A 17,741-nucleotide genomic window follows, 5' to 3' on the forward strand; every position below is an offset into this window, starting at 1 on the left:
CAAAGAGTTGGACACGATTGAGTGACTGAACTCAACTGAACTCCCACATAGTAAATATCAATAGACATAAACAAAAGTTTCTAGTAATTCTCAATAATTTTTAGAAGTATAATAGGATCCTAAAGCCAACAACCTTCAGAATCACTGTTTCAAAAGATTATGTCTATCAAATAGTCATTAAAGTATGATTACTTCCCCTACTTATAATAATCAAAGACACCACAAACTCACACACACACACACAAACACACGCACAAACACACACACACAGTCTGCTAATCAAAACATCTGATTGGCCTACATTCATCTGTGTAACAACACTATAATGAAATAATTATAAGCTGAAATACAACTGACATATTACCACGTGAAGTTTTACTTGAGGGAAAGGTTAAAGTTCAAACAAGCATTCTTGGACACTGGAAAAAATTTAGTCTAAAATTTAATCTCTGAGAGTTCCTGAGAAGTATAGAGATTCCAAACTAAGAAATTCACGGTATTGAAACATATATAGAAACATCTTGAGTTGAAGCTAACAATTTAAAATTTTCTTGTTCTTATGCTTGTAAATATGTTTTGTTTCAAAACACAGGTATCAACAATAATATTTGCCTTCAGTTCAGTTCAGTTCAGTCGCTCAGTCATGTCCAACTCTTTGCGACCCCATGAATCGCAGCACGCCAGGCCTCCCTGTCCATCACCAACTCCCAGAGTTTACTCAAACTCATGCCCTTCAAGTCGGTGATGCCATCCAGCCATCTCATCCTCTGTCATCCCCTTCTCCTCCTGCCCCCAATCCCTCCCAGCATCAGGGTCTTTTCCAATCAGTCAGCTCTTCACATGAGGTGGCCAAAGTATTGGAATTTCAGCTTCAGCATCTGTCCTTCCAATGAACACCCAGGACTGATCTCCTTTAGGATGGACTGGTTGGATCTCCTTACAGTCCAAGGGACTCTCAAGAGTCTTCTCCAACACCACAGTTCAAAAGCATCAAATTTTTTGGTGCTCAGCTTTCCTCACAGTCCAAACTCCACATCCATACATGACCACTGGAAAAACCATAGCCTTGACTAGACGGACTTTGTTGGCAAAGTATGTCTCTTTTTTAATATGCTATCTAGGTTGGCCATAACTTTCCTTCCAAGGAGTAAGCATCTTTTAATTTCATGGCTGCAATCACCATCTGCAGTGATTTTGGAGCCCAAAAAATAAAGTCTGACACTGTTCCACTGTCTCCCCATCTATTTCCCATGAAGTGATGGGACCAGATGCCATGATCTTAGTTTTCTGAATGTTGAGCTTTAAGCCAACTTTTTCACTCTCCTCTTTCACTTTCATCAAGAGGCTTTTTAGTTCCTCTTCACTTTCTGCCATAAGGGTGGTGTCATCTGCATATCTTTGTTCTCCTATTTCTCTGGCAATCTTGCTTCTTTGTTTTTCCAGCCCATGATGTACTCTGCATATAAGTTAAATAAGCAGGGTGACAATATACAGCCTTGACGTACTCCTTTTCCTATTTGGAACCAGTCTGTTGTTCCATGTCCAGTTCAAACTGTTGCTTCTTGACCTGCATACTGGTTTCTCAAGAGACAGGTCAGGTGGTCTGGTATTCCCATCTCTTTTGGAATTTTCCACAGTTTATTGTGATCCACATAGTCAAAGGCTTTGGCGTAGTCAATAAAGCAGAAATAGATTTTTTTTTTTTTTCTGGAACCCTCTTGCTTTTTTGATGATCCAGCGGATATTGGCAATTTGATCTATGGTTCCTCTGCCTTTTCTAAAACCAGCTTGGACATCGGGAAGTTCACGGTTCACATATTGCTGAAGCCTGGCTTAGAGAATTTTGAGCATTACTTTACTAGTGTGTGAGATGAGTGCAATTGTGCGGTAGCTTGAGCATTCTTTGGGATTCCCTTTCTTAGGGATTGGAATGAAAACTGACCTCTTCCAGTCCTGTGACCACTGCTGAGTTTTCCAAATTTGCTGGCATATTGAGTGCGTGTCCAATTCTTCAATTAGATTTACAAAGAAAATGTTAGAAGTGTGAAGACTAAGCATTTCAAATATTTCAGTGTCCCTCTTTCCAGAGTTAACTGCGTACTGCAAAATTTACCTGAACTGGATGTTTGTAAATCCTTCATTCTGACTGTTTTATTAGGAACAGAATCTTTCATTCTTACTACTGGCTGAATGGGGTTTGGAAACAAGTTGATTACTAAATAATGTACATATGAGACAATCTACAGTTGATAATTCAAGATAAAATCATAAACGTTTTTACCTTCATGTTAGGGTATTTCCCAGGAGAACCTAAAATGAAAAAGGGACCTGGAGTTAATCACATGTAAACATGAAAGCCAGCTGCACATTCATGCAGAGTCAGTCCCAAGCAGAGTCCTCGCGCTCTGCCTTGGCACTGAGTGCATTCAGCTTTAGTGTCTTGTTTTTAGGGGGATCTTAGGACACTGGTAAGACAGACATATGAATCCACTAAAGATAGTGAAGAAAAAAATAGAAATACAGGTTCACCGAAACATGCAGTTAAGATTTCTAAAGTAACATTACGTTTTCAATGGCTTTATAAAACATTGACGTGCACATAGACTAATGTGAACAAAAGAGTACCCCCCTCCTAGTCTTTAGAGGTAAGTTATATAGTCACTCACAGTCTGTTAAAAAGAAAGGAATGCCTTAGAATTTAGAATGGCACCAGATAATTCATCCCTGGCCATAAAACAATTGACTTGAATCTTGTAGAAGGGCAGATTACCAACAAATAGTTTCATTTACATAGATTAGGGGAACAATACCTGAGTAAGTAGGTTGGGCCATTTGGCGGAACCAACTTGAAGATAGAGTCTGGGGTACATTAACATAGCGTAAGACAACATTTCCATAAGAAAAAGAAATGTATTGGTTAACTCAAGGTTTGAGAGCAGTTAGCTTCAGGTGAAACCAGGTGTCATGGCAACACAGCATTTTAAGAGAAACCTCCTTTTAAATGTGTATAGAGAAGGAAAAACATATCGCTGGTTTGTTTCCTCCTGCCGCTTAAGAGAGATAAAAATGTCTGGCACTTGCAGCCTATTTCCTCCGTTTGGAGACCCCTGGCCTTCCTGCCTGTTACCCTCTTGCTAGGGCATACACGGGCATGTGAGAGTGAGTCAGGTCATCCAAGAGAGTGCGAGGGTGTGTGAGTGTGTGCGAATACGTGCAAGAGAATATGAAGGAGTGCGAGTGTGTGCGAGGACGTGTGAAAGTATGCAAGGGCATGTGAGGATGTGTGACAGCGGATGAGGGCATGAGAGAGCTTGCAATAGTGTGTGAGAACATGCAAGGATGCAAGGACTTACAAGAGGGTGCAAGGACATGTGAGGGCATGCAATGCCATGCAATAGCATGCGAGGTCGTGCAACAGTGTGTGAGGATGTGCGAGAGCATTTGACAATGTGCAAGAGAGTGCAAGGGTGTGCAGGGGTGTGTGTGGATGTTTGAGGATGTTCTAGGGCATGGGGAAAGTTGCTAAGGTGTGCAAGTGTGTGCAAGGGCATGCAAGGAAGTGTGTGGCTGTGCAAGAGTATGCATGTGCATGTGAAAGCATTCGATGGCGTATGAGGACGTGTGAGGGTGTGGGAGTGCCTGCAAGGGTATGCAAGGGCATGTAGGTCATGCAAGGGCCTGCGAGAGTATGTGAGGGCATGTGAGGGTGTGCAAGGATGTGAGAGAGTGTTCAACAATGTGTGAGAGAACACAAGGGCATGAAGGGGTGTGCGAGGGTGCTTGAGGACATGTTAGGTCATGGGAGGACATGCTAGGGTGTGCTAGTGCATGTGAGGTGTGTGGCTGTGTGAGATACATGTGTGAGTGAGAGAGCATTCAAGGGCATCTGAGGGCTTGAGAGGATGTGTGAGGGTGTGCAAGGGTGTGAGGGCATGTGAGAGCATGTGAGGACGTTCAAGGGCATGTGAGGGCTTGTAAGGGTGTGCAAGGAAGTGTGAGGATGTGCAACCCCATGTGAGGGTGTGCAATGATGTGCAAGAGTGGGTGAGCAAGTGTGAGGGCATAAAGAGCATATGAGTCCATGTGAGAGTGTGCAAGTGTATGGGAGGACGTGCAAGAGTGTGCAATGTTGTGTGATGGCATGCCAGGTTATGTGAGGCACCCTCTGTGTGACCTCCTGGACTGTAGCCCACTAGATTTCTCTGTCCCTGGGATTCTCCAGGCAAGAATACTGGAGTGGGTTGCCATGCCCTCCTCCAGGGGATCTTCCCGACCCAAAATTGAATTCCCATCTCTTACATCTTCTGCACTGACAGGCAGGTTCTTTTCCACTAGAGCCACCTGGGAAGCCTCCCAGGGCTGGGATCTTCTTTAAAGAAGGATAATCCTTCCTGTTCATGTGAAAGTTCTGTTTCTGTGACACCCCATGTCTCAATCACTTCTTGTATCAGGGCAGCAGAGAATGCTAGCTGTCTACTCCAATACCTTTCTTACTTTCTGAGAACTCTCAAACCAGATAAGGTCAGCCCAAGAAAGGAACATCAAAAATTAATCTCATTTGTGAGCAAACATGGAAAAGTCCTGAATGAAACACATGCATCACTTTCACTTACTTTTCACTGGACAGAACATACATGTCAAGTTGCAAAGAAGACTAGAAAATATATTCTTTACTCCAGGCAGTGTTGTGCCCCATTAAAAACTGGTTTTAAATTCTCGATGAAGTCATTTCCACCCTCTCTCCATTCAGAAACAAGGTCAAGATGAATCAAGTTTCCTTACTGGCCACTTGTGTGATGTGCATTTATTTCTGCTTTACCCTGACACAAGGACTTAGCACTTTGCAGGCTCAGCTTCACAGAGAGATCTCCTACTAAACTCTGTGATGGTTTGGCACCTATCCTCCTGCATTACAGTCAAGTATCAAAACTGAAATTTAAGTTTGTGAGATGCCCTGAGGGAAAAATATGGTTTTTGCTTTTTCTAAATTCCCGCTTTCCTCACTCTTTTGATTTTTTTTTTCTTTTTCTGCCACCTCAGCAATGCAGTTACATAATTTTTTTAAAAATGTACTCTAGCATGCATAGTTGTTTTACTAGAAAGTTTGTCCAGGCAATCCAGACACCATCTTGCCCAAGTGAGAGTTCACTCTGATATTTTCAGAAGTTTGTTTAATAAAACTTCAAAGGACAGTTAATCTTCATCTTATATAAACCATTTCAGAGAACAGAAAAGAAGCAAAGTTACACAATTATTTTACAAGACTTGTTTAATCATGACACCAAAACCAGACAAGGTCAGCACAAAAAGAGAAATTCAAAAATCACTCTTGCTTATAAACATAGGTGGAATGACCATTGTAATTTCCAGTTAAATGGACTAAAATTTCTCTTTTGTGCTTAAAACACTATTTATAAACATAGATGGAAATATTCTAAATTAAATATAAGCAAATCCAGTCCAATAGTGTGTTTAAAAAGAACGATTCCAAAATAGTACAAGGATGGTTAAATATTAGATCTATCAATGTAGTTCACCAAATTATCAGATTTAAGAAGAAAGCCACATGATCTTTCTGTGGATGCAGAAAACACATTTGATAAAGGTCAGTTCTCATTCATGACAGACTAGAAATAAAAGGAAATTTCCTTAATGGAAAAATGGACTCATCCTAAGACCTTCAGTGCTCATGCATATTGCAGTCAACATCTGTATCCTTACAAGCCAGAAGCAGCTTTGACTTTGATGTGAAACCAGCAACATGTTAGGCTCCTTATCTGGGTCTTGGGAGTATGATAAAATTCATTCATCCCAAGGAAGCAATCTCTCTCAAGTCATGTCATCCCAGAAGAGCAATGAAACTTTTTTCAAGTTTCTAACTGTTACTTCACTCTGGTCACTAACCCATGATCACAGGATAGCCATAGACAGGCAAATGTAAAAGCAGCCCTCATGATCATCGAGTTCAATTCATTTATCTTACAGTGACATCCCAAAAGCCCAGAGCTAAATGTCAGTGATAACCTGGCTCAGCTAAAATGTGCACCTGGGATGGGGACCCAGGCCTCATGAAGCTCAGTTCCAGGAGCTTTAACTTCCTCCTCATGAGCAAAAACAAATTCTTCTCAATTTCCTGTGTCAGTTATAACTATCTCCTTTAAATATTTTGGGCTTCTATGGACACTCATGACCTTGGGGATTTACCTTCTATCTCAAGTAGTAATAGTGGCAGGGCTGGAGGAAGGGGGTCAGCAAATGGGATTAAAAGAACTGGAGACTTTCTCAGAAGGAAAGCAACACCTATTTTTAGGAACATTCTAGTGTAAGGAGTTAGAAGCCCAAAGGGGCTCTGAAGAAGGACTTCCCACTGCAGGAGGCAGGGAATACAGGCCACTGGGTCTGATCATACAGGTTGTGGGCGGCATGACTTTGGTGGGCACCAGTCACATCATACTCATTGTGGACTTATGCATTTATTGCTATGAGCTTGGGGTTCCCTTGTGACTCAGCTGATAAAGAATCTGCCTGCAATTCAGAAGACCCTGGTTCCAACCCTGGGTTGGGAAGATCCCCTGGAGAAGGGAAAGGCCACCCACTCCAGTATTTTGGCCTGGAGAATTCCATGGACTGTATAGACCATGGGGTTGCAAAGAGTCAGACACGACTGAGCAACTTTCACTACAATCATCTTGAAGCATGACAGTATCCTGGAAGGAGTGTCTGGTTCTAATTCCTATACAGGTGCTATGGGGCTACCTGTAATGCTGAGAGGAGGGTCTGGCTCTAGCAGGGCTGGAATAAGATCTGGAGGTAGACCAGCCCTGTCTGATTCTGGAATTAAGCTTTGGGTGTCAGGGCAAGATGCTGTACAGCAGGAAGTCCTGGGGGACCAGGAAATCTTGAGCTCCAACTTTTCATGGACTTTTTTCTCAACCGGCTCTGCCAGGAATCCATTTCATCTGGACCCACTGCCTGTTCTGGACCCGGCTCCTGTCTCTGGCACCTGCTGGCCTCAGCCTTCTCTCCTCTTGGCCTCGTCACCTTCCTCCACTGCAGTCCCTATAGCCTGATTTTTCAATATGTGCCTTGACAATCTATAGGCATAAGTGCCTTATTAGAGAGTAATTACTCTGGGATTTTCTGGGGTAGGGGGAGGTGCTTCTGTCCACAAATAGAAAAAGATGAAATGACTGGCAGCACACTGTGCAGAAAGTTAAACGCCTCTTGGGAGAAAAAAGAAACTCTTAAAGAGTTGTCAGATTATCAATAGATCGAAGCTACAAAGATGTTTTTGGAGGAACCCAAGATACAAATAAGAATCTCTTTGAGGAAATGGCCTTAGAGCTGCAATCAAAGGACTCTAAGAAAAAAATTAAATGCCAATGGTAACCTCACTTGTTATTATAGGCCCTAAGAACAGGAATGTAAAGAACCAGGGTAAGACATTAGACTGCAAGAACTCAGTGGAAATATTACTCATTTTTACAAAGAATTTTGCAAACTTTCAGAGTTGAAAAGAGCCTATAATGAAGTTAATTTTAGTAAAGAGATAAAATCTGAATTCCCAAGGGTTAAACAAAAATATACTGCATTTGAGAGACTTGGACACTTACAACTGGAAGCAGAAAACTGAAAAAAACCTCGGTGATCTAATCATACCTTGTCAGAAATTTCCAAAACACATAGTAACTGCTCTTGCTCACAAAGAAAATGAAATTCAGATTTTGAGTAATAGTTTTATGTGGCGGAAGTACCTGGCAGGTGACCATACTGAGAAGTTAAGAAACACATGATAGATGGCTCACAAAATGAACCTTTGTTAACAAAAGATAAAGGCCATTTCCAGTATAAGCTAAATGCTGAGTTGCTAGCTCAGCAAGGGCTGGAAAACAGAAATGTTGAAACATGAATCTCTCTTACTTATTTAAGCTGAAGCTCTATTAGAAAATGAGCACAAAACTTGGATATTCTTTGGCAGAAAGGTCGCATTCTTCCAAAGAAGTTGTTTTGGAAAGAATAAGAAAAGGCAGAGAGAGAGAACAGAAATACCAGCTAGAGAGTAAGTAAGATTTCATAAGCAGAAAATTCAAGAAGTGGAGAATGAAGTACAGAAAACAAAGATCTTATGAAACTCAGATTTCCCTTTATGATAAGAAAGGTCATGATAGCTGGCTGATTGCATGCACTACAGAATGAGCCCTAGAAAGAAGAGGCTAAGCTGCTAGACCAAGATATACACGTGTGTATCAAAGGATAGTAATATTTCAGAAGTCAGCAAATGTAACAAATCCCAGGAATACCATAGTTATAGAAAATGTCAAAGAGAAAGTTACTAACCCAAGAACGGTCTTTTGATCTAATGCTGAAACTAGTGAACGCCTCTATTGTACTGTTCTTATGTCCACCTGGAGTCTCTTATTCTTGTCTTAATGGTATAGATCTGTTAAAGTGAACCTTTTGCTGTCAGTTGTCCTACAGCTGATACTAGGAGGCCATTTCAGATATCTGAACTAGTTATTTATTTCTTATCTGTTTCTTGGAATAGCTTCGTCAGTAAGTCTTACCAGGGAAACTCATCATGATTTCACACATAATCATTCATTCCACAAATATTTTAAGTATCTTTCATGAGTCAGGGGTTTTATAAATGTCAGAAATACAATAAAGAACAAGACAAAAATCTTGCCTTTATAGAGCTTACGGGCTTCCCAGATGGTGCTCATGTTAAAAAATCTGCTTGCCAATGCAGGAGACTTAAGAGACACCAGTTTGATCCCTGGGTGGAGAAGAGCCCCTGGAGGAGGAAATGGCAACCCACTCCAGTATTCTTGCCTGGAGAATACCATGAACAGAGGAGCCTGGTGGGCTACAGTCCATAGCATCACAAAGAGTCAGACATGACTGAAGTGACTTAGCACATACAGCTTACATTTTAATCAAGAAAACATCCTAGATAATAAAAGAAATTGATCAGGTAATGCTAGGGAGGGATAGGAATACAAAGGATAAAAAGGGAGCAACAGCTTACATATGGCGATCACAGAAGGCTGCAAGGGGAGACGACATTTGGGTAGAGACATGAGTGGAGAAAGGGAGTGAGCCATGTAAAGATCTGGGAAAGATCCTCCCAGGCAGAGGGAATAGCCATGCCAAGGTGCTGAGCCAGAAGCCTGTTTGCTGTGTTAGAGAAACAGCAGGTTTCAGACCTAGAGAATTACATGTCTGAAGGGTCAGAGCTGAGAACGGAGAAAGGACATCCTATGTTCTCATATATACAAGAGAATGAAATTTCTAATGGCTCCAGTGGGGTACACAGGGAGTGAGAAGTGAAGGTGATGGAAGTGTAAACACCTGCCAGATGCTACTGTACAGTTCAGCTCAGTTCAGCTGCTCAGTCGTGTCCCACTCTCTGCGACCCCGTGAACCGCAGCAGGCCAGGCCTCCCTGTCCATCACCAACTCACGGAGTTTACTCAAACTCGTGTCCATCGAGTCGGAGATGCCATCCAGCCATCTCATCCTCTGTCGCCCCCTTCTCCTCCTGCCCCCAATCCCTCCCAGCATCAGGGTCTTTTCCAATGAGTCAACTCTTCGCATGAGGTGGACAAAGTATTGGAGTTTCAGCTTCAGCGTCAGTCCTTCCAATGAACACCCAGGACTGATCTCCTTTAGGATGGACTGGTTGGATCTCCTTGCAGTCCAAGGGACTCTCAAAAGTCTTCTGCAACACCACAGTTCAAAAGTATCAATTCTTCGGCACTCAGCTTTCTTCACAGTCCAACTCTGACATCCATACATGACCACTGGAAAAACCACAGCCTTGACCAGATGGACCTTTGTTGGCAAAGTAATGTCTCTGCTTTTTAATATGCTATCTAGGTTGGTCATAACTTTCCTTCCAAGGAGCAAGCATCTTTTAATTTCATGGCTGTAATCACCATCTGCAGTGATTTTGGAGCCAAAAAAAAAATTAAGTCTGACACTGCTTCCACTGTTTCTCCATCTATTTCCCATGAAGTGATGGGACCAGATGCCATGATCTTAGCTTTATGAATGTTGCGTTTAAGCCAACTGAAAGGTCGGGGCATGCCCCGGGAAAGTGCTGCAAGGCAAATTCCGGAGGCTGGCTAAACTTCCAGGGGCTGGCCCCCTGCAGCCTTGTCCAATCAGGTACCAACATAGAGCCCTCGGACACTGATCACCGCTGTAGCCCTCGCTTCCTTCCTTATATGAAAAGACCTGGCCTGGATGCCCGGCCCGGACTATAAAACCCCTCCCCACCCCTCATATCTTGCAGACTCCCTTTGTCTCCTCACTCACCAGCCCCCGGGAGTTCTGCCCGAGAGCGACACTTAATAAAAGGCCTTTACCACCGGTCCTTAGAGGCGGCTTTTCTCCTCCCGCGGCGTTTTTTCCTAACATCTGGCGCCCCAACGTGAGGCCTGAGGTGAGGGCCCCCAGCACTCGCCGTTGAGGCCCCCTCGAGCTCCACCGCTGCAGAAGCCTCGGACCCAGGCGGCTGACCAACCCCCCGGACGGCAGGATACGGAGTAAGTCCCTTCGGCTTTGGGGCCTGCCCTCCCTGGCGATCACCTCCTAGGGCCCCGTAACCAGTGCGCACTTACTGGGCCCTCCCGGTCACCAGCTGGTGGGGAGACGTCCCCAGCAGCTGAGTAGACCTCCGGCTTCGGCCTCCGGCTTCGGCCTTTCCGGGTCCCTGCGGTCGTGAGGAAGACGTTCCCCACGACTACACGGACCTCCGGCTCCCCTTGACTCGTCCGAAGACGTTCGGACAGCGGGGGTTGCCTCCACGTCCCGTGGTCGCCATGGGATCGATAGCCTCCAAACCCGATCCCCAATACTCCACCCCCTTAGAGTGCCTGCTAGCTAACCTGCAGACTCTAAGGCTAAAGAGAGATATCTGTCCCCAGCAGCTCACTTTTCTGTGCTCACAGGCCTGGCCTCAGTATTCCCTAGATAATGGCTCACAATGGCCAGCCACAGGGACACTAGACTTTGACGTCCTCCGTGATTTAGATAATTACTGCCGGAGAACGGGAAAATGGTCTGAGGTCCCCTATGTTCAGGCCTTTTGGGCGTTGCGCTCTCGCCCCTCCCCCTCCTCTCCGGCCCCTCCTAACCTCTCCCCCTCTAACCCTACTCCGGCCTCTTTTGTTCCTGTTCCCGCCCCTGAGGCTTCACCGCAGACCCCAGATACTCCGGCCATTAACCCTATCTTGTATCCTCTTCCCCCCAGTTTGCTCCCACACTCGCTCCCATAGCAACCCTCCAGGGGCCTCCCCTCCCCCTCCCCCAGCACAACAAGTAACAAGTCTAGCCCAGGTTGCCTCCCCTCCCCCTCCCCCAGCCCCACTACTCCCTCTGCGACAAGTAGCCAGAGCTGAGGGCCTGGCCCAGGTCCACGTCCCCTTCTCTCTCCAGGACTTAGCACAGATTGAGGCCAAGCTGGGATCCTTTTCCTCCAACCCCACTCAGTACATTAAGCAGTTTACTGGTCTGACCCGCGCCTATGCCTTAACATGGCAGGACATATATGTCATCCTGGGATCTACCACCACCCCCGAAGAGAGGCAGGCCATTTGGACGGCAGCCAGGGCTCAGGCCGACCAGCGGCACTGTGCTAACCCCTCCCCCAAGCACCCCCGGGGAGCTCAGGCAGTTCCTGACACCGACCCTGATTGGAACTACCAGGAAGGGGGTGGCGGCCAGCTGCAGGTACGCTATATGATAGAGTGTCTCCTCGATGGGATGGAAACGTCCTCTCATAAGGTAGTAAACCTCCTCAAACTAGATGAGGTGACTCAGGGGCCCGACGAAAACCCAGCCATGTTTCTTAATCGGCTGACTGAGGCCCTTGTTCAATACACCAGACTGTCCCCTGAGTCCCCCATTGGGGCAGCTACCTTGGCCAATCATTTTATCTCCCAATCCGCACCTGACATCCGAAAAAAGCTGGCCAAGGCCGAGGACGGCCCTCAGACCCCTATTCGAGACCTGGTAAAAATGGCCTTTAAAGTTTATAACGCCTGTGAAGAAACTGCTGAGGCCAGCCAAAGGGCAAGGCTCAAGCAAGAGGCCGAATTTCAGGCAAGCCTCCTAAACCAACAAACCCAGGCCTTAGTAGCGGCCCTGTGGCTGGCGGCAGGCTCGGGGTCCCAAAACCCCCTCCAGGGGCCTGCTTCAAGTGCGGCCAAGAAGGACACTGGGCCAAGATGTGCCCCAATCCGCGGCCTCCTTCCAAGCCGTGCCCGTTGTGCAAACAGCGAGGACACTGGGCTAGTGACTGTCCCCAGGCCTCTCGGGCCCCAACCTCTAGGGGCCGGGGACCAGAGCGCCCCAGGGAGACCTCCTGCCCTCCTCCGGCCTTCGAGCTGCTGAGCTTCGACGATGGCTGACGTCGCCCAGACTCGGGAACCTCGATAACCCAAGCCAAGCCCAGGGTAATGCTCCAGGTAACAGGTAAAGTCTAGTTAATGCAGGGGCTACCTATTTGGTCCTTCCCTCTTTCGGGGACACTTTACGTCCTTCCCAGGTTTCGGTTATGGGCACTGATGGCCAACCCTCATGTCCGCTCCAAACCCAACCACCACCCTGTCAATTAGATTCCTGCCTATTTACCCACTCCTTTCTGGTCATCCCCTCCTGCCCTACTCCTCTCTTAAAAAAATATATATATATATATATATATATATACTCTCACAGATCTCCCAGCAGGTGGCTACGGCCACGGACATCGACTGGCCTCTCCACATCCCCTATCGGCCCCAACCGTCAGGCCTGGAACAAAGGCGCAGACAGCTCCAAGAAAGCCCCCTCTGGACCGGACTCAATGGTTTACTCCCATACCTCTTGCCCTTTCTAGGCCCTATACTCCTGCTGGTTCTGGGCCTCACCACAGGCCCCTGCCTCGTCCAACTTATTCTTCGCTGGGTCCAAAAAATAGCGCAGGCTGCAACCGGACGGGCCATGCTCCTAACAGCTTATACTCGACTCAATCAAAAAGACATAGACCCACTTCACAATCCTGCATAAACTGACCTTTCGTTCCGGCTGGCCCCTACCCCTCGTCGCCCCCGTTCAGCAGGAAATAGCCAGACAGAACCGGCGCCCCTTGTCCTATAACAAAAAGGCCAGGATGAAAGGTCGGGGCATGCCCCGGGAAAGTGCTGCAAGGCAAATTCCGGAGGCTGGCTAAACTTCCAGGGGCTGGCCCCCTGCAGTCTTGTCCAATCAGGTACCAACATAGAGCCCTCGGACACTGACCACCGCTGTAGCCCTCGCTTTCTTCCTTATATGAAAAGACCTGGCCTGGACGCCCGGCCCGGACTATAAAACCCCTCCCCACCCCTCATACCTTGCAGACTCCCTTTGTCTCCTCACTCACCAGCCCCCGGGAGTTCTGCCCGAGAGCAACACTTAATAAAAGGCCTTTACCACCGGTCCTTAGAGGCGGCTTTTTTCCTCCCGCGGCGTTTTTCCTAACACCAACTTTTTCACTCTCCTCTTTCACTTTCATCAAGAGGCTCTTTAGTTCCTCTTCACTTTCTGCCATAAGGGTGATGTCATATGCATATCTGAGGTTATTGATATTTCTCCTGGCACTCTTGATTCCAGGCTGTGCTTCTTCCAGCCCAGCGTTTCTCATGATGTACTCTGCATAGAAGTTAAATCAGCAGGGTGACAATATACAGCCTTGATGTACACTGTACATTATAAGTCATATTTAAAGTTGGAAATTTAGTCTTATAATATTACTATCGTATGCTAAGTCCTTACTGGATGTCAGTTGATGTAATAAATACTCAGATTTTCTTACTTGAACCTCATAAATATTCTATGAGCTAAGAATCAATGTTATTTCAGTTTTGCAGATGAGGAAACTGAGTCACAGAGTGGATAAGTCATTTGCCCAAAGACCCAGAGCTAGTGAATAGTAAAATTGGCCTATGAGTCTATGTCAACTTGAGTCCCAAGTCCAAACTTTTATCCTTCACTATTCTGCATTTTTAAATGACCCATATGTGTGTAGTATAATGGAGGCTATAGAGTGGGAATGGCAACCCCCTCCAGTATTTTTGCCTTGAGAATTCCATGGACTGAGGAGCCTGGAGGATGACAGTTCATGGGGTCACAAAGAGTCAGACATGACTGAGCAACTAAGCACAAATACAGTGGGAAGGAAACCCATTAGAGGCAGGGATTAAAGTGAGAGGAAATGGTAATGGAATCTTGGTAATAAGGGTGAGGTTGAGAAGAAAGAGATGAGCTTGAGAGAGGTTTAGAAAGTAGAATGATTGGGATTTGGTGTTTGATTGGATCCAAGGAGGGAGGGAGGAAGGGAGAAGGGTGAAGGGAGTCAAAGATAATTTCCAGATTTCTGGTTTATGAAACTCTGTGGGTATCATTTAAGGAGATAAGAAACCAAGCAGGAAGGGCAGTTTGGGGCACAAGGGGAAGACGATGAGTGGTTTTAGATTAAGGATGGTAGAATAAGGACCTCTGAAAATGCACCCCTCCATGTAAGCAACAAGATCACTGGCAAAAAAAAAAAAAGTCAAAATCAACATTTTAGAACTCTAGAAGTTAACCAAAGGCTTGCAAGAATCCAAAAAGCATTTATTCAAGAAAAATGACGAAATCTCAGTAAGAACAGTAAGCTCTGTAGGGCAAGAAAACAGATTCTAGTGGTTTGAAGAGTGAGTTGTTATGGTCCAATCGCTAAGTTGTGACCCCATGGACTGCAGTACGTCAGTTTTCCCCATCCTTCACTATCTCCCAAAGTTTGTTCAAATTCTTGTCCACTGAGTCAGTGATGCTATCTAACCATCTTGCCATGAGAACCCATGAACAGTATGAAGAGTGAGTAGGAGTGAGGAAACAGGGTTCAGTCCTTCACTCGGAAAGATAAGAGAGGTGAGTCTTTCGCTGGAGGATGGATAACGATTCTGTGTTCTTTTTTATTTTGTAGAGATGTAAATGGTACAATATAGCTGGTAAAAAGCCTGGTCTTTCAGGAGGTGAAGAGGCCTAGTGTCCTGATCTGCAAGACAGCTGAAATCTGACACCTAGAGATAAGCTACTTGGGTTCTTCCTAACTTTATTCTTGGATCGATTTCACTGTTTGCCCCTTTTGCTTTAGAGATAGAAGCTTGTCTTTAAAAATTAAGAAAAAAGGCAGAATTGATGACCAAGAAACATCACAGGAAAGGAAGATTAATTATTTACATCATTCAAGTCCTCTGCAATTTTTTTAATGTAGTTATATAATCATGAGTCTGATCAATTACTGTAAAAGCATGACAATGTTAGGTTTATAACATTTCATCTTGACAATCTGTCTTCAGAGAATCCTAGGAATCCTGAAACACCATATGCAGAAGCTGGAAACTGCTCAATCTAATTGGGCTAGCATTGAGTTCTAACTGAAAACCAGGGCAAATAAGTCTAAAGATCTAATGTACAGGCATGACAACTGTATTTAATAATATTGTATCAAACCTGAAAATATGCTAAAAGAATAGATATCAAGTGCACTCACTGGACAAAATGCTAATTATGTGAGGTCATATGTTAATCAGCCTGAACTGTAGTAGTAATTTCACCATGTATATCAAATCATCATAATGTACACCTTAAATATATATTCAATTTTTATTTTAAAATGTATAAATAAAAAATGAAATGAACCTATTCATTAAGAAAAAAAAACCTGGGGAAGGACTTTAATGGGCCTCAAACTTTGCTGCACATAGAAATCTACTGGGAACTTTAAAAAGTACTGATGCCTGGGTTTCAACCCAGAAACTATATTCAAATTTAATTTCATGTCCTTTAAATGTCATTTTTTTTTTTCATTTCAGGATCCAGTCCAGGATCTCATGTCCCATTTAGTTGTCATGTCTCTTTAATCCCCTTTAAGCAGATCCCAGTCTTTCTTTGCTTTCATGACTTTGAGTTTTTTGCAGCATACAGCCCATTTATTTCCTAGAATGTCCCTCACTTTTTGTTTATCTGATGTTTTCTCATGGTTAGATTCAGATTATGCATTTCTAACCACGAATACCAGAGAAGTGGTGGTTGTGTGTTTCTCAGTGCATCCCAGAGGCACAGAAAATTTTATTTGTCCCACTACCAGTGATGTTAATTTCAAACATCAGGGATACAAGAGATTGACATGACTCAACATTGATGACATTAATGGGTTCAGATTGTGTTTGCCAGGTTTCTCCACTATAAAGTTACTTTTGCTCCCTTTTCCATAGTCTACTCTTTGGAGGTTAGTCATTAAGCATGGTCACAATCTCCACTTCCTGCCTCTAATCTCCCAGCTAACTTAGAAAAAAATTCATACAATTTTCACTCTTTGTGCTAGTAGGCTTTGAGAAATGCAGAATCATGTATCTATCTCTCCAGTACCATACATGTGAATTCTGTCACTCCAGAGAACACTCTGTGCTTTGCCTAGCTAACCCCTTCTCCTGGAAACCACTGATCTTTTCTTTTCCATTTCTACAGTTTTGCCTCTTGCAGAATGCCTCATGAATAGAATCATTCATTATGTAGCCCTTCCAGTCTGGTTCTTTCAACTTAGTAAGGAGCATTTGAGATTTATCCATTTTTTTGTATGGATGAATATCATGTTTCTTTTTTCTTTTTCATTTATTTTTATTAGTTGGAGGCTAATTACTTCACAACATTGCAGTGGGTTTTGTCATACATTAACAAGAACCAGCCATGTTTCTTTTTTCTTGTTGAGTAGTTTTCCATCACATATACCACAATTTGTTCATCTAGTCACCTATTGAGGGATATCTTGGTGGCTCCCAATTTTGGGGGATTATGAATAAAGCTGCTAAAAACATTCACACGCAGTTTTTTGTGTATGCGTAAGTCTTCAGTTCAGTTAGGTAAATACCTGGGAGCACAATTACTAGTTCTTAGGGTAAGCCCATGTTCAACATTATAAGAGACTGTCTTCCGAAGTGCCTGTGCCTGCCATGTTTGCCTCCCCACAGCTCTCATTCCAAATCTTTGACAGCATTTGGTATTGTCAGGGTGGTTCGTTTTTTGTTTTTTTTTTTTTTTTTTAATATTCAAATGGTATGTCATGGCAGCTCATTCTTTTGCAATTTGCCTTCCCTAGTGACAAATTATATTAAGCATCTTTTTATACTGATGGTTTATTTGCCATCCATATATCTTCTTCAGTGAAATGTTCTGTTCAGATATTTTTTCCAGTTTTTAAATTGAGTGTTTTGTTTTCTTACTGTTGAGTTTTAAGAGTTTTTAACGTATTCTGGATACAAATACTTCATCGCATATGTGATTTACAAATACTTTTTCCCAGTCTGTAGTTTGTTATTTCATTCACCCCAACAGTATCTTTCACTGAATGAATTATTTTAATTTTGAGAAATTCCAATTTATCAAACTTTCCTTTTGTGGATTATGCTATGGTGTCATATCCAAAAGCTAATCACCAAATATGAGGTCACAGATTTTCTCCTATGTTTTTGTCTATAAATTTTAGTTTGTGTTTTTACACTTAAGATTAAATATATTTAGAGTTGGTTTTTTGGGGTTTTTTTGGTAAGGTGTGAGTGTCAAGAATGCTTTTTTTTTGCATATGAGTGCCCAATTTATTCAGCACCATTTGTTGAATTGCCTTTCTGTCTTTGATTAAAAAAAAAAAAAATGTGTGAATCTACTCTGAGCTTTCTA

Source organism: Cervus canadensis, chromosome 16, assembly GCF_019320065.1.
Source record: "Cervus canadensis isolate Bull #8, Minnesota chromosome 16, ASM1932006v1, whole genome shotgun sequence".
NCBI lineage: Eukaryota > Metazoa > Chordata > Mammalia > Artiodactyla > Cervidae > Cervus > Cervus canadensis.